This window comes from Corylus avellana, chromosome ca3 (assembly GCF_901000735.1).
Source record: "Corylus avellana chromosome ca3, CavTom2PMs-1.0".
In the NCBI taxonomy this organism is placed as follows: Eukaryota; Viridiplantae; Streptophyta; class Magnoliopsida; order Fagales; family Betulaceae; genus Corylus; species Corylus avellana.
In genome coordinates, this window is record NC_081543.1 from 7,603,599 (window position 1) to 7,622,444 (window position 18,846).

At 35.3% G+C, this 18,846-nt stretch overlaps 1 pseudogene; it reads left to right on the plus strand.

Annotated features, from left to right (window-relative positions):
* Window positions 1-16,587: 16,587 nt before the first annotated feature.
* LOC132176382 (GRAS family protein RAD1-like) lies at window positions 16,588-18,343 on the plus strand (annotated as a pseudogene).
* The last annotated feature ends 503 nt before the right edge of the window (window positions 18,344-18,846 follow it).

Genomic DNA, 18,846 nt, shown 5'->3' on the forward strand with positions numbered 1-18,846 from the left:
TCACCCTCCAGAATTTTCATTCTTGCAAGAGATCAATTGCAGGCCTTCCATTCTGCAGAACAGGTTCGTCTAAGTGGCTCTATTCGTTCTCCACAAGTCATTAGTTGCATAAGCTGGACTCCTCCACCATTAGATGTAATCAAGATCAATTGGGATGCTGCTATTTGTAAGCGAGAGCAGAAGATGGGCATGGGGTTTGTAGCCCGAGATTCTGGTGGTCAGGTGATTGCTTCTTTTTGTGCTACTAAACCTTTCATAGTGGATCCTGGTATTGCAGAAGCCATTTCAGCATGGAAAATGATTGAGGTAGTTGTCTCATTGGGCTTTCAATTTGTCTTTTTTGAGGGGGATTCCCTTGAAATTGTGCAAGCCTTAAAGCAGGGAGGAATTTGCTTGGGTAGATATGGCCAATTTGTTAATGAAGCCAAAATCTGTTTAGATTTGATTCACTCATGGAGCATTTGTCATGTAAATCGTAGTGCAAATAATGCTGCTCATTGTCTAGCTAAGCATGCTTTTTCTTTAGATTCAGATCAGTTGTGGATGGATGGTTATCCCAGCTGTATCCATGAACTTGTATTGTTTGAGAAACATTTGGTTTGATCTATGAGATATGTTGGTCTTTTATTCAAAAAAAAAAAAAAAAAAAAAAACTATATTATAATCTATGTATTCTTCTTGCTAATTTTTTTTTCTTTATACTATTCATTTTAAATCATATATACTTATAGGAACAAAGATTTAATTTTTTTTATTTAAAGAGGTGAGATATATTTTTATACGTCTTTTTAACTTATAATGAAAAATTATGTATTTAAATTTTAAAATTAAATTATAATGAAGAATTTCGCGCATAGCGCGAATTATAAGCTAGTATATATAGTTTAGATCGTACACAAGAAATGGAAAATAAGTGTAAGAGTGCACGTGAGTTGAAACATTAAAAGGAACTTATTCTTGTAAGTTGATCCAATGCAACCCAATGCCTACAAATAGGGCTTGCTCCATAAATTGCGAGGCTTAAGGCAATAATTGTGGGGATTTTTCTATGCGGATAGTTCAAGAATCTCTCAAAAGGAGAGATATTGTTTTTTTTTTTTTTTTTGACAAGAATGTTTTGTTTTTAGGTATTTAATGGTTGGTTTTTCTATGTGGAAGTTTTAGAGGTTCCCAAAGAGAAATTACTGTTTTTTTTTTTTTTTTTTCACTGTTTAATAAATTGTGGGAATTTAATTATAAAAAGCAATCCAGCCTTTTGTGCAAAGTATTAGTGTTGGCCACCTGCAATGTCTCATTGCATGTTGGCCGACCACAGTGAGAATGACTTGAGACAAACGCATGGCACCAATTAAGAAGTGGTACGCATTGTTTGAGTGTGGTGGCCGCCCAAAGCCTTTTTGTCTTCCAGGCAACCTATTTTGCTCTACAAATTCATATAATAATAAATATAACAACAAATTTTAGAGCTTATTAACCCTGCCCACCCACGTCCCTTTCCCTCACCTCACCACCTTCTTCAATATTTTGTCATTTAGACCAATACATATGACATAATGCCCGCTGACTTGCATGCCCTAAATATGTATGAATCAAATTTATTTATTATTAATTTTTTTTTTTTTTGGTAAAGTCTACTTAACCCCTTCAAGCTGCCACCCCAATGACAATCTACCCCTAAAACTATTAATTGTGACAATTTACCCCAATACTACCAAAACAATGACAATGGCCTCCCAATGCTAACAAAATGATGAAATTACCCCTATAGAATTTTCAATAAGACAAAAATGCACTTAAAAATTTGAAAAAATAAATAAATAAATTTTAGCATTTTTGTTTTTATTTTAGTAAGGGTAATTTCATCATTTTATTAAAATTTGAGGTACATTGTCATTGTTTTGATAGTTTGGAGGATAGATTGTCATTTGAGTGGTAGTTTGAGAAAGTTAAGTGGACTTTACCCTTTTTTTTTTTTTTTTTTTTTTACGTACAAATAAAAAATTATTATGATAACGGTAATATCAGTTGTCACTTTAGGTAGCCTTTGATCCAAAGTTCTACAAGGAATACAAAGGGATCAGTTATGGAAGGCCGCAAAGTGGGGGATGGTGACCACTCCACTTTTGATGCCTAATCGCACAAATAATTGGCATAAGAGCACCAAAAAAATCGAGAGATATCACCTTGTTTCGTGAGCCGGGTTTTTATAGCCGGGGCTAGGGTTAGAGGGAAATGTCTCATCGCACCATGAGGAGAGTAATTATCAAGGAAAGATCTCCTCTACTTTCCCTTTTGAGGATGGCGCATATTCCTTGATTTTATGGACTTCTTGATTTTTCCTTCTTGGGATAAGACTTTTTGCCACTTTTGGGGAATATCTTGCACTAGGCTGCCTTTGAGAGATATTTTTCTAAATAGCCAGTTGGGCGGGAATAATACTTGCTCCTTACTCTGTAAGTTTGCCAAGTTGAGGGTGATATGACGCTTGATCCAATAGTCTGTCATTCGCATAGTTTACGGTAGTGGTCCAATGAAAATTAATTTAATGGGCTTTTCCACCACTCCTGTAGTCCGCCATTCCCATGGGTCACGATAGTGGCCCAATGGGAATTAGTTTGGTCGGCCTTTCAAGGGACCTACTCCAACAGTCCACCATTCCCTTGAGTCACACTAGTGGCTCAATGAGAATTAATTCAATGGGTCTTTTAAGGGCCCACTCCAATCGTCTGCCATTCTCATGGGTCACAGTAATGGCCCAATAGGAATTAGTTCGGTGGGAACAGTATCCTCTCCAGTTTAAATGAACATGATAATATCCAATTAGTTAGAGTGGAGGAGTATTTTTGTTTTTTCACTTTTTGAGTGGACAAAAATACTCTCCACTATAACTAACTTGATATTATCCAGTTCAAATGAAATGAAAATGATCCTAATTCAGTTCAGTGGGCCTTTCCAATGGCTCCAGTAACCATTTTTTTTTTTTAACAACAAGAAATCTCTTCAAGTATGGTTATTTTATGCATCCACTCTTGAATGGAAAATTTTAGGGCCGTCCGTGTAAGGTACCCCCACATAGATCAAGTAAGGCTCGACTTCATCGTGAACATGAATTCAAAGACATGGATCTAACTTTGTTTTTGTTACCTGTCTAATCTCTCAAATACATAATTGGTAATTTAGGGATTTAGAGATGGATGTTATCAATTTTTAATTACATTCAATAAACATCTTATTCTTTATATACTTTCATTTTGATCTGGCCCAAATTCTTTTAATAGATAGAACTTACATGTGTGAGGAAATTTTCATGATACATTTGCTAGTCACCATGGAATACATTAATTGGTGATAATATACTATGACACCAATTAATAAATTTAGTAAAGCTATGAACAGGTGTTAGAATTCCCAAATGGCAGCCCAAAAAAATGTCAAAAAAGAAAGAAAGAATCAAGAATCAAGACGCAACAAAGTTTGGTAAGAGGGGAAGAACTTTGTTCCCTAACCACCCACCCCACCCCACTCTTCCCTTTCCTCCCTCCCTCCCTTTTTTTCTTTTTGCGTTTTCTTTTTTGTTTCAATCTCTATCTCCACCACGCCGAGTGTGCAGTCCTCCATTAAAGTTGATCCATACCGACATATTATCCCAAAGTACCCAAAATATGGACAGGAAAATCATCTTTGTGGTTTTCAACCTTCGTGATTCAACCTATTTTCTTCATAGTTTGAATATTCACCTGATAAAGATGCAGACTTTTGTCTGTCATGCTTTCTTTCTACTAAGCCATCTTGGCATCCTACGTAACGCATATTCAAAAATTGGAAGAAAGTTAGAGATGAAAAACGTTGTGCTTTTCTCAATCATATAAGGAAAGATCCTAATTCATTTTACCTAATTGCTTAGAGGTCATATGAAGATTTGATGAGCCAATCTCAACACATACAAAATGTGTTTGAAAATTTCACTTATGAACAAATTGCAAACAATCAACTACAATTGAAAGCCTCAATTGATGTTATTCGAGTGCTTGAATTTCAAGGTGTTACTTTTAGAGGTCGGGATGAAAGTGTGGGTTCAATGAATTATGGAAATTTTCTTGAAATATTGGATATGATGGTTTTATGTAATGAACAGATTGCTGAAGTGATAACTAAAACTCCAAAAAAAAATGCCTTTTACACATCACCAATGATACAAAATGAAATTTTACATATTCTTTCAACCAAAGTGAATGAGACAATTTTTGATAAAATTCGGATGGAAAGTTTTGCATAATTGTTGATGAAGCCTGTGACGAATCAATGAAAGAACAAATGGCTATTGTTTTAAGATTTGTCGACAAAAATTGTTTTGTACGAGAACATTTTTTTGGGCTTGTTCATGTCTTTGATATTGTGGCGTTAACCGTAAAAAAATGCATATATTTTGTATTGTCTAAACATAAACTAGACACTCAAAACATTTGAGGGCCGGGATACAATGGCGCAAGTAACATGCGAGGTGGGTAAAGTGGGTAAAATGAATGCCTACTACATTCATTGTTTCGCATATCGTTTGCAACTGGCATTAGTGGCCGCATCAAAAGAAGTTATTTTTGTTTATCAATTTTTTACTAATTTGAGTTCAATTATCAATATTGTTTGGGCCTCTTGCAATCGATTCAAAGAACTGCGGGTAAGCCAAGCTGCTAAACATGCTTACATGATTGAAATTAATGAGATTGAGGCTGGAAGGGGATTTAATCAAATTAGTACTTTACAACGAGCTGGAGATACTCGTTGGAGTTCTCGCTTGAGATCAGTTTCTAGCTTGATCAAAATTTTTTGTCCAACTTGTGAAGTTATTCTTAAAATAATTGATGTGGGAATTGCTTTCTTGCTAACGAGCAAAAGAAAATTTAGTTTATCAGGTAATGACTTCATTTGAATTTATGTTTATTTTATATCTCGTGAAAGAAACTATGCAAATCACTAATCATCTATGTCAAGAATTGCAATCTAAATCTAAAGACATTGTAAGTGCTATGCATCTTGTTTTATCCACTAAAACATATATTCAACAATAAGGAGATGATAAATGAGATACTTTACTCGGTAATGTGAAGTCGTTATGTGAGAAATGCAATATTGATGTCCTAGATATGAATGCTCGTTATGTTGAGAGACAAGGTTGAGCTCGCCATCAACCAGGCGACTTTACAATTGAGCATTATTATCGAGTTGATTTTTTTTGTGCTGCAATAAATTCTCAATTGCAAAAATTAAATTGCCGGTTTAGTGAGCATGTAATGGAGTTGCTTACTCTCGGCTCTTGCTCCTCGAGTCGTGCGTGAATATTTTAGAATTGATGATATTTGTTAGTTGGTAAACAAATTTTATTCACAAGACTTTATCGATTTTGAAAAAGAAGTGAGAATATATAAACGACTCCGAAATACACCTAGATGGGGGTGGATAGGTGTTAAGTGCCAAAATATTCATATTTTAGCCCTTAACTTATATTTGTTAATTCTTTAATTTTGATCAACTTACATTGCACATTGGAAATAATTGGAAGCTTCATATTTATGTGCTAGTTTACTTTACACTATTTTCAAACTTGTGATGCCATAGCATGTCTTTTGTGAGTGATTAAACTTTTAAATTCCAATTCATTGTGAAGATGGAGTTCATCTTTTTAAGCTTGCTAATGAATGAGAATCATGATTTTGAGTGATACTTTAATTTTTGGATGACATGAACTGTGCATGATGTTTGTGGGTAACATTTTTAGAAAACCCTCACGAGACTCCATTCGTCCTCTAGGGAATTCTTAGGGGTTTAAAAGGTTTGTTGCATGTTAAATGCAATCGTACATCCCACGAAAGATGGATTTATCTTTTTGCTTTCTGTTTTTCCATTTAGTTTTTAAGTTTCGTATTGCTAAGGGACTAGCAATATGTAAGTTTCAGGGTGTGTTAAGTGCCAAAATATTCGTATTTTAGCCACTAACTTACATTTGTTAATTCCTTAATTTTGATCAATTTATGTCATTTTATCTCTTTTATGTGTTTTCTTTGTTTTTGTAGGCCCTTGGAAGAAAAATAAGCAATCTCGGAAGTTTCAGGCTTAAAGAGTCATTTTGAGAAAAAATTAAAGCTCTGGTAGTGCGATCAATCGCAGTGGAGCTGCGATGGAGCCCACTACAGGTGAAGACCACGAGCGCAAGGCGTGTGCTCGTGCGCACCAGAGGCAGCCTCGATCGCACCTGCGATCAAGCGCCAGCATGAAGGATCAATCGCACGTGAGCTGCGATCGAGCGCAGTCGTGCATGAGGAGCAAGCCAGCCGCCAGCCTTGATATGGAAAGTGTGATTTTTAGAGTTTTGTAATTTTGTACGAACTAGGGCTCAAACCCTACGATTTGGTTTCTAGAATACTCCTAAGGCTTATAAATAGACCATTAAACCTCTAGAATAGACACACAATTTCCAAGGAGAAGAATTGGAGCTCTTCAAGTTCAAGTTTCAGGTTTATTATTTTCCTTTCTATTTTTATTTTATAAAGATGTTTAGCATCAAACTCATATGTAACTAATTTACTTAGTAGGGCTAGATTGAAGCCCTAATTATGTTTAGTTAATATTCAATATTGACGCTTTTGTGATGATCATGTTGTGATATTTAACTTGATTAATTCCTGCTTTCATGAATTTCTCATATGTGTTTGCCTGATCAACATATGCATGTGGTATGGACTAGTTAATTAAATCAATTTGAATGACAAAGTCCTGGGTTTAATTAAAGTAACAAAAGAAATCTACGTCGAATTCTTGGGTTAATCAACATGGAGTAGACACACATGCCTAGGCCTCATGTGTTAGTCGATTTCCACAAATTCATGCTTTCTTAGAGAACAACTTAGTAGACACCCATGCTAAATCATTTAAGAAAGAAAAGAATTAGAGTAGGCACTCATGCTTAATTCGTTGCTTAGGAAAATCAATAGCTTAAGGAATAAACACTCATACCCTTAAGTTGACAAACATTAAGTATGCATGACATGATCAAAGTATTGGCATATTATTATATTATCTAAATATAATTAGTGGTGGATATCAAAGCCTTACCTTTTATTATTATCAAATCAAAATCAATCTTTGTTTTGTTTTACTTAAGGAATTTATTTTAGGCAAAATTTAGCAATCCTCGTGGGAATGATTCCGTACTTGCACCATATACTACTATGTTGACCTTGTGCACTTGCAGGTAAAACGTACAATTATTTGCCTATTTATTTAGGTAGATATTTGCACAACAATATGTGTTTATCAAAAATAATGTGGAATTAAAACTAAGAAGTATGCAACAATCAATCCCCAAAATATGTAAAGCAATAAAGCAGATAGACACAAATATTTTGGTGACGAAATTGAAATCTTTGACGAACTCTTTAAAAAGAAAAATCACTCTGGAGCAGCTAAACTCTGGAAATCCTGCACTATAGAAGAAGGAGAAATTATAAGTTGTTCACAGTTACAAAACCTTTTTAATTGACACAAACTTGTCCAGACAAGTGACCCTTCTTGTCTTCTACCACAGTAGTTCCCCCAGATCCTCTGAAAACTTCTATTGATTTCCCATGTCAGAATCTTTGACAGACTTCTTGATTTTCATTGAAGAACAGCTTCTCAAATATTAGCAACACTCTAAGATAAATATAACACTCACGCTCTGAATATTTAAAAATTGCCTCTTAGCACAATATAGAATTTGCTCCTTTAGTTACTTAGAAAATTTGTGCTATGAAGAGCCATATATATAGGCAACTAATAATTAGGTTTCCTTACTGAAAAATGGAACCCTAATATGGAAAAACCGAGGCAATGTTTGGATGTCTAAAGGTCCTGTTTGAATGCATATAGGGTTATACAGAAATCCATGTTGAAGTTGAAAAACCCTAAAACGCAACTGACAGCTTTTGTTCAAACGGACTTAAAACCCGTTCGGACGCAACTAAGTTAAACTTCATCTCTGACTCCTCTCATTCGAACCCTCCGGGAACAAAGCTCTCAGGATTCACTAGGTGCAACTCCCGTTTTGACAACCCTGTGAACGAAGCTCTCGGGTTTTACTATGGACTACATCTATTCAGACGGACCAACAAACAGAGCATTCTGCCTTTCCTTGAACCATCAATCGATCAAAAGCCAATAAACACTGCAGCGAACGAGACCTTTTGGAAACCGAACTAAGGTTTGCCATTTGAACTAAATCGAATGTTCTTGCCACCGAAACTCCAAATAATGACATTCCAATTTTCTTATTTCTTTAATTTGATTAAACTTAACCACATAATATAAGTCTTGTATTATGATTGATTAGGCTTAATCACATCTTCTAGGTCTTCTCTAGATATCTCATATGTACATCAAACGAGCATCTCGATGGTCCTCACACATCACCTCGCTTGTACGCTCTTCCACGCCATTACAAATGAGCTTCTCAGGAAGTCTTTCGCAACTATACCTTGATAAAATTGTCCCAAAACAACTTGCATTCAAAATTATTTTTTCACTAAATTAGCCAATTCAAAAACCTAACAATAACAGTCGGAAAATATAAGAATTCACCATTATCAGCATAATGTAGTTCAACATTCGAGTTTTCAAGTATTGTCAAATATTTATGAATTCTGCCAATGGTTGGATAGAAACGGAAAATCAAATATCTACCAACTTGTTTTTCGAGTTGTTATACTTGTGCTTACTCTTCTCTTTTCTACCGCAACTACAAAACAAGTATTTTCAGCCTTAGCCTTGAATGTTGTCAAAACTAAGCTTCGCAACAAAATTAAAGAAGAGTTTCTGATGGATTCTCTGATGTTGTGCATTGAAAGAGAAATTGCTATGACATTTAATACGGATTCAGTCATAGATGATTTTTAGGATATGAAAAAATGATGGATTCCATTTTGGTAGGTGTTTGAGTTGAAATTTGAAATGTATTATGAAACAATTATCTATGTGTCTTTTCTTTTGTATATTTTTTTTATTAAAACTAAATTAAAGCTAATTTTGTTTTTATATATTTATTTGATCTTCAATTTTAATATATTTCTCATTCATACTTTGACCCTTACCCTATTTTAATATATTTTTAATTTATGCATTGGCCCTTGCCCATAATACTTCCTAGCTCCGTGTTTGGGCGAGATAGAACACTAAGGGGGAATTCTATGAAGGAATTTAAATTAACAAAGCAAGTAAACTCTCTTTGAAAATAGTTTAAGGTTTAGTCCAAGAATTTTCAAGTGTTGTACATACTAAAGAATGGATTTGATATGTGATTAATTATAAATATTTATGAACACGTGATGTGTCTGTTTAAGGACGAATATAATTATGGATATGTTGTAGAGCTCCTATACTGCTTTTTGATAGTAATTATGGTAATAGTTTACAAGAAAAAAAAAAAATATATATATATATATATATATTATCTGTCCTTCCAAGTTTTGTTTTCATGTAGAGCTTTTATCTCCACTTTCATAGCAACTCTCCGATGGCTAAAATCCATGGATTGACAAGCTTCTTGATATAAAGATGGCTCACCCTGTTGTATGACGCAAGCATGAGACGAGGGCCGGCTACATCATTAAACCAACTAGACAATCGCCTAAGGCCCCAAATAATAATGGATAATAAAGATTTATTTTGTAAAAAAATAAATAAATCTTTAATTATGGTTATATGGTTTTTTTTTTTTTTTTTTTTTTTTTTGACATGTCCGCACATGAGGGGGATGTGGATTCAAACTAGTGACATTCGCTTCATTAGGCATGATCCCAACCGATTGAGCTACCTCTTGAAGCCATGGTTATATGATATTAATATTATACACAAGACAAAAAAATTTGTCCTCACTGTCATTAAACAATAATTGATAGCATTATGCTCACTCCCCCTTCCCTTGAGTGGACGTGTCAAAAAAAAAAAAAAATAGCATTATGTTCAATTCAATAATTAATTTAATAGCATTATGTTCAATTCAATAGCATTATCCAGTTAGTTATAGTGGAGTGATGCATTTTAATATTATTCTTGCAGTTGTTTCTTCTAGAGTTCCTGCTTGATTTTCAAGTTGAATTTCTTTTTTTAATAATTTCTTAAAAAGATAGATTGTATTAAAAATCAATAGCATTCAATTCGTAGCATTAAACCATTAAAAATCAATATTAATACTATGATATTCCCATATCATCTACAAATTAGGATCCTCTCCAATTCATTTGAACTGGAGAATATCAAGTTAGTTATAATAAATGGGTATTTTTATCCCATCAAAAAGTGAAAATATAAAAATACAACTTCACTATAACTAACTGGACACTCTCCCGTTGATTTGAACTGGAGAAGATCATGTTCCATCTTCGCCAACATTCGATTTTTGAAAGTCTTATATTTCAAAATGTTAAAATAATAATAATAAAATGAATAGAAGATGGAAAGTCTTATTCGGAAATTCTTCTCTTCTCCAATTTCATGAATTTTTTTTTATTTTTATTTTTTGAAATGTACACAAGGGAAGGGGGAGAAACGATTTGATCTAGTGACCTCCGCTTTATTAGGCGTGGTCCACAGCCGATTAAGTTATCCCTTAGAGACAATTTCATGATTTTTCAACTCATGGTACAAGTCCTTAAAATCATTCCACAAAGGATCAATGATAAAAAGATTAATAGATTCTAATTACCAAAAACTCACTCAACCACTTGCATTAATTTTTTGGTTTAATTATTTAATGAATTAATTTTTTGGTTTAATTATTTAATGAATTGTTGGATTTTTCATATATGAGGAGTATAATTAATTATTCACCTAGTATAAACATTAGATCAATATAACTAAGGGCTAAATACTTTATTTTTCTTGTGGTTTAACTTCTTTATTTTTTATTCCTAGGGTTTACTTTTTATCACAAGAGGTACCTCTGGTTTGCCTAAAGACGGAGATGGTATCTCCGTCTAAAATTTGACGAAACGCCATGGGAGCACCAATAACAAATTGACACGTGCCACCCCCCCAAATGGCCAAGGGGTGACTACGGTCACACCCAAACTTTTTTTTTTTTAATTTAATTAAATATAATTTTGTAATGTTCTTAATTTTAAAAAAATTTATTATTTTTTAATTAATTATGTGGACATGTGTCAATTTGTTATTGGTACTGACATGGCGTTCCATTAAATTTTGGACAAAATTTGGACGAATGTACCATCTCTGTGTTTAGGCAAACTAGATGTACCTCATGTGATAAAAAGTAAACCCTAAGAGGTAAAAATAAAGAAGTTAAACCATAGGGGATAAGGTATTTAACCCTATAACTAATTACTATCTAATTAATATTTAAATAAAGAAAAAGAAGGCCCCATTTAAAATTACTGCCTTAGGCCTCTAAATTTGAGTAATTCTAGAAGTACTTCTTGTATCATTCTTATGTCTCTCAAAATGAAGTGACTTTTAAACTTATCATTTTATCAAAATCAAATAGTGATCAATCACAAGCCTAGTGGTGAATTTAAAAGTCACATCATTTTTTAAGGGATACAAGAGTAACACAAGAAGGACTTCTAGCATTACTCCTCTAAATTTATTGAACCAGCCCTGCATAAGATATTTAGTGATCAATCACAAGCTTAGTTAAGGTATTTAACCCTATAACTGATTACTATCTAATTAATATTTAAATTAAGAAAAAGAATGCCCCATTTAAAATTACTACCTTAGGCCTCTAAATTTGAGTAATTCTAGAATTACCTCTTGTGTCATTCTTATGTCTTTCTCAAAATGAGGTAACTTTTAAACTTATCATTTGATCAAAATCAAATAATGATCAATCATAAACTTAGTGGTGATTTTAAAAGTCACATTATTTTTTAAGAGATACAAGAATAACACAAGAAGGATTTCAAGCATTACTCCTCTAAATTTATTAAGCTAGCCCTGCATAAGACGCAAGGTGGAACTAGACTTTTAGGTTTGAGGGGCAAAACTTAAAAAAAAAGGGTGGAATTTTTTTTTTTTTTAAGGGTATATTTAAAATAAAATAAATAAATAAATAATAATTATGAAGTGTTCTAAAAGTCAAGTGTCCCTAAGCCTAAGACGTTTCATAATCTTGAAGCCAAACAAGGGGTCTATGAGCTCTCTTAGGACGACTTTGATTGCTCCCAGCTTCGACTCGGTAAATATTTTTATGCTCTATACCACCACCAACTTTAATTGAGTAACTATCTTCGCTCGCTAGCACATCTTACACCTTTTTTTTTTCTTTTTTTTGACATATCCATACAAGGGAAGGAGGAAGGAGGATTCGAACTAGTGACTTCCACTTCATGACGCATGGTTCACAGCCGATTGAGTTACCTCCTGAAGACTAGCACATCTTAAACTTTAAACCTTCTTAAAAAGACTCAACTTCAAACCTATTATTAAGTACCTGGATCTGGCTGTAAATTCTCTTTCAACAATGAATTTTCTTTAAATCCAACATGTCGGCGTATAATGTTTTTGCAGTCGGTAGGATCCCACAATTTGTATTCCTTTGATCCAACTGCATAGCCAAAAAAACAGGTGTATATCTCACACACACGTGTGAGGCTAGACTTGTGTAAGTTGTGTGAATTGGTCAAAACTAGAGTAGACCAACCCTATAACTTTTTTTTTTTTTTTTTAACAACTTCACTTAGGACTCTAAATTACCACGCATTTTGAGAAGCTTCCAAATTTAAAGAACTTTCAATTTCACTCCTAAACTTTCAATTTGATGCAATTGATCTCTTCAATCAATTTTTTCCCTTAAACCCTAACAAAAACCACTAAAAATACCAAATTACCTTTCATTTTTTTAATTTTTAATTTGAAATTAAAGGTAAATTAGAAATTTTATAATAATGGCAAGGATATAAAGGTCATTTTATCACTTTTAACGTTTAGAAATTGACGAAAGGAGGTATATTAGATCAAATTAAAAGTTCAGGGGGTAAAATTGAGAGTTTTTTAAATTTGAATGGGTCTTTTCAAAACAAGTAGTAGAGAGGCCTTAAATGAAGGTTGTTTTTTTTTTTTTTTTTAAGAGAAATTATACCAATCTATGGCACCACAGCATTAATGTCCAGTGAAAAATTTTTGGTGGAGGGCCTCCAAATTATACGGTGAAAATTGTGTGCACTGATTATTAGCATGTGCATGAAATGACATCAAAGAATGCATATAAATTCGTAATTTATTCAATAAAATTATGGAATATTGATATGGAGAAAGTGTGCAATAAATTAATGTACATTTTAAATATTTATAGACATTTGACACTTTTTGACATGGGTTTAAGGGTTTAAGGATATTTCCTCCAGACAGGTTCGGAGGAAATTCCTGTCCTATGGGAAATGTTAAGTGTGTTTTTTTTTTTTTTTTTGGTGTATTTTCTTAATATTTTTTTGGTGCAGGTAGATATTATTTTCTAAAGATAAGGTGAGATAAATAAGTACCATTTTCTTCTTGTTTTTCTAAAAAATAATATCTAGTACTTAAGACCGGAAAAATACCTAACATTTCCAATGACACATAATGTGATCGACAATTCCAACAATTGCCAATAGGATAATTATTATGAAAAATTTAATACAATTAACAAATTCTAGGATTTTGGACACCCCCACTTCCAGTGATATATAATGCGACAATTCCAACAATTGCCAATAGGATAATTATTATAAAAAATTTAATACAATTAACAAATTCTAATAAAATTTAAATATGGGGTGCCTGGCAACCTCTATTTTGCCCTTGGGGTGGTCTACCACTCCCATTTTGCAAATTGGGGGCAGCCGAACCACCCACAGGGGCCCTGGGGGTGGTTCGGCCACCCGCAAACTGGCAAGGGGTGGCTCTAGCCACCCCCATAAGGGTGGTCGGCCACCCTTAAGGGCGAAATGGGGGTGGTTGGTGTTGTCCAAAGTTCCCTTTTTTTTTTTTTTTTTTTTTTTTTAATTTTCTAATATTTTTAATTTTTTAATTTTTATTTTGTATTTTTAATTAATATATGGACACGTGTTGATTTTTTAATGATGCTGACGTTACTTTCTGTCAAATTTTAGACGAAATTTAGACGGAGGTACGATCCCTATTTTTATGTAAATCCGATGTACCTTCTGATAAAAACTAAACCCTAGGAAGCAAAAAATAAAGTTGTTAAACTACATGGGGGCAAAAAGGCTTTAACCCTTTATAATAAGCCATTAGGTTCCACCCTTCTGCCTGTAGAGAGAGAAAGAGATGACGCCAGCGTTGGGAATTGTACCTTTTAGAAATAGGGGTAGTATAATGGGACACTCGATCAATTTATGCCGCTCTTGAAGAGTTTGGAAGGGCGTTATTATTATTTTTTGTTTTGTTTTGTTTTTGTTTTTTCTAAGCAAATAAGGAAAGGGCTACCTAGGGGAGTCATTCTCATTCTTGATTCGAATGGAAGACCAATTGGAAATGCTTCTGAATAGAAGCGGCCCATCTAACTACATAAAGTACATGATAAAATGCACTACAAATAAAGCAAATAACAACAAAAATAGAAAAAACAACAATCCAGTATAAAGATGCTAGCAGCACAGTGGGAATTTCACCAAAGATGGTAGAAGACGAGAGACACGTGATGGCAGTGTGGATAATTTTACCATTAGAGAATCTAACAACCACAACTGCAACTAAGAGATCTCCCTTAACTACAATAGCAAAACTTAACAACAGAACCAACATGAAACTAGACTGAATCTGAGCATAAAAAAAAATAAATAAATAAATAAAAAATAACTAAACTAAACTAAAAAAATACACATAAACAGCAGCATCGGTGGACAACGGGGCAACGAAAAGCAGCAAGGACGCAGGAGAAGACCGGCGCGTGTAAGCCACGTGCTAGCAGTGGACGCCGGGAGCCATAAGATGGCATCAGGAGACTTGCTACAGGGGTGGAAGATGGCAGAGCGGAAGAGATCCGCCCTCATGCACGGAGAGACATTGCACACACGTCGGCGCATGTTGTACACACTCTGGTGCGTGGTGGCCAAATAAGGACGTTGTTGGCGGTAGCGGGTAGCGGAAAGGCCCAGGAGCATGGTGGGGTGGCGGGTGTAAGCATGTGGCTTCTTGGAATGAGTAGATCTGATTTTGAAAAAACCAAATACAAGGATTCCAAGAAGGGAGCAGAATCAAGGCTGGGAACAAATGGAGGAGGCGGTGACCGGACCATTTGTGGAAGAGGAGGAGACGACAGAGCTATTGTTGCAAGATAAATCACCAAAGGCAATGGATAGGGCCTCCGATGAGGCAAGTGGTGCCTCCAAGAAGGCAAATTTGGCCTCATAAAAGGCAAGAAAGGGAGGGGGGGAGAAAGAAGTAGGGATCATAGGGGAAGGGGTGGGAAGAGGAAGCTGAAACTCCCTCCTCCCATGGCTGCTGGAGAGAAAGGGAGGGGATTACTTGAGGAGAGAGAAGAGAGATATTTGCTCTCAGTCATAAGCTTAGCAAATTATAGCACGCTGCTTGAAAGCAAGGATGAGAACTTGTATTGGATTGTGTCAAGAAATACAGAGTAATTCTAGAAGTTATTTTTGTGTCATTTTTATGTCACTCTAAGAATAATGTGGCTTTTAAAATCATAATTTGATCAAAATTCAATAATAATCAATTATAAGGCCAATGGTGATTTAGAAGCCACATTATTTTTTGAGTGACACAAGAGTGACTTCTAGCATTACTAAGATATACAGCTTTGATTTAAAAGAAAAATTTTGATAAAATTTCAATTCTATAACTCATTTGGGATTACGTTGAAAAATATAACCTTTATCTATTGAAAAAGCTTTAAATAAAAAGTCTCATTTTTAAGTTTCTTGTAAAACGTTATTTTTTCCTATTTTTAAAGCAAAAAAAGTGTTTTTTTAATTTTTTATCAAACATACTCATTTTTTGCTTAGCACAACTTTTTGTATATTACAAATACTTTTTAAACTTCTTAACACAATCCCAAATATCCTATTAAGGTTCCTCCAAAACGCAATTTTTAGCTCTTTTTAGAGCAAAAAATGACAAAAAAAAACAAGAAATTTTTTTTTGTTTGACCCGACTCTTTATGCACTAAAAATATTTTAAAAGCTCTTTAATACAATTCCAAACAAAATCAGAATCATCAGGGTCCATCCTGGTTGTTCTTTAATAGAGTGTGATTATAGGTATGTTGTTGAAGATTAGCCTCCTTTTTTGGGCCTGTTGATAAAATGAGTTTTGTCTCATCTGCCACATTAAACTCACCAAAAGTTGGTCATCTTTTCATGGTGAAGAATGAGCCGCGCCAAACAAATCCAAACAAATTTACCCACCCCACCCCACCTCCCCCCCCACACCTTAAAACAACAAGGAGAATATGCTTAGTCAACATAGTAAATAAAGGAAGCAGCATATTCATTATTCACACATTGTGAGCAAGCCTAGAAAGTCTCCTTTTAACTTTTAAGCCAGCTCCTGCTTCACCCCCAGCAAACTACTCCAGCTGGAAATGGCAGCCATGGATGATTTGCTCTCCTTCCCCTTGCATGAGAGCTTCAACCATGATCTTGCCATCCGAAGGTTCTGTCCTGCCCGAGTGGAGCAAGAGCAAGGGGAGTGGGAGTGGGATGAGAAGAAGCCATGTTCTCCTTCTGATGCCACTGCAGTGCCTTGCTTGCCTGCTTCAGAGGTGGATGAGTTTGTTGATAGCTTCATTACTATGGATCACTACGACAAGGATGAGATTGAAACCTTCTCCATGGTGAATGATGATGTTTATGGTGATGTTCCCATGGAAGAAGATGATGAATTTGAGGATTTTCATGGAGGTTTTACTGAAATGGTGCCTGGTGTGGAGGAGGTGAGCCATGGCGTGGATCAAGGGCTTCACTTGGTGCACATGTTGTTGGCTTGTGCTGAGGCTGTGGGGTGCAGAGACACCCAACTTGCAGGCTCAATTCTCAATAAAATCCGGGATTCAGCTACTCCTTTTGGGGATTCACTGCAACGAGTCTCCTATTGCTTTGCTGCTGGATTGAAGTCCAGGCTATCAGTTCTGCAGAATTTTAATGAAAAATGGAACATTCACAAGCGGTGCCATGGGTAATAAGTCCTTGGTGACAAGGGAGGAGAAATTGGAAGCTTTTCGGCTTCTTCACCAAACAACTCCTTACATTGCTTTTGGTTTCATAGCTGCAAATGAAGCTATATGTGAGGCTGCACAAGGGAAGGACTCCTTGCACATAATTGATCTGGGAATGGAGCATACTCTTCAATGGCGTTCTTTGATAAGAGCCCTTGGATCAAGGCCTGCCCTCCAAGGCTCCTCCGAATCACTGCTTTGGTGAGTGATCACAATGTCTTGGGGCTTGAGGGCAGGATGAAAGAGCTTGTGGAAGATGCTAGCTCTCTAGGCATAACACTAGAGCCCGCCATGACATCAGATCCAGTAACACCATCACTTTTAACCAGAGAGAAGTTAAAGTTAAGAGAAGGGGAAGCTCTATTTGTGAATAGCATCATGCACCTGCACAAGTATGTCAAAGAGAGTAGAGGGTCTCTAAAACTTATCCTTCAAGCAATCAAGAAGTTATGCCCAATTGCGCTTACAGTTGTGGAGCAAGATGCTAACCACAATGGACCCTTCTTTCTTGGGAGATTCCTTGAATCTCTACACTACTATTCCGCCATTTTCGATTCCCTCGAGGTCAGCCTCCCGCGAAATAGCATGCAGAGGATGAAGATAGAGAGGGTTCACTTTTCAGAGCAAATTCGGAACATTGTTGCTTTTGAAGGATCTGATAGGATTGAGAGGCACGAGAGGGTAGATCAATGGCGAAGACAGTTAGGCCGAGCTGGGTTTCAGTTAATGGGATTGAAGTGCATGAGTCAAGCCAGGATGATGTTATCAGTTTATGGGTGTGATGGCTATACCCTGGCTTGTGAGAAGGGTTGCCTTCTCCTTGGATGGAAAGGGAGACCCATGATGCTGGCATCTGCTTGGCAGGTGCCCAAGGTTTTGTCCTCCTAGTGTCTTGGAAGATATTGCAGTAAATCAATAGTTGATTAGAATTAGGAGGAAATAACAACGTGGAATGTCTTGTGATGGACAATGACAATCTCCATATTCCCAATGATGGTAAGAAGTTTTATTGTCTTTGGATGTTTGAGAGAAAATGATGTTCCATAGGTCCAGATTATTAGTCATGTTCAAACTCCATATCTTGGATATTTCCATGCAATTCACAATTCACTAGATTGTTCATTTGTACCATGCATTTTGATCATTTATTGAGACCAAACAGAGCAAGGACCAGGTCAACTAGGTTAAGTTGAAAATGATTAAGTTCACAAAAAAGCTTTCAGGTTTGGTTCTTCATGTAAAAGCAAACATAGGGTTTGTTTGGGCATACTTTTTGCTTGTTACCCAAAAAGCAAAACGCACCTGTACGTATTTGCTAATGTTTGTCCACTCTATTACTTTCACCTGCACAAGTCTATTTTTACTCAGGTTTTCATAGTCAGAGTATGGAGAGCCGTGTTTTTCATAGGGTAGTTGCAGACCTAGGTTCTTAGGTGTTGCAAGTTAGAGAATAAGAAAAAACGGAATTCAAATTGTGAGACAAAAAATTGCTGTGAAAACACATTGTCAAACAAACGCTAGTTTCCAGGGCCAGCTTTAAATTTTGATTTATAGTCTCAATAGTTGCAAGTCTACCACTTTGATGAATTCAATAGCACCCTCCCACGCTGCACGCAATCAGGTTT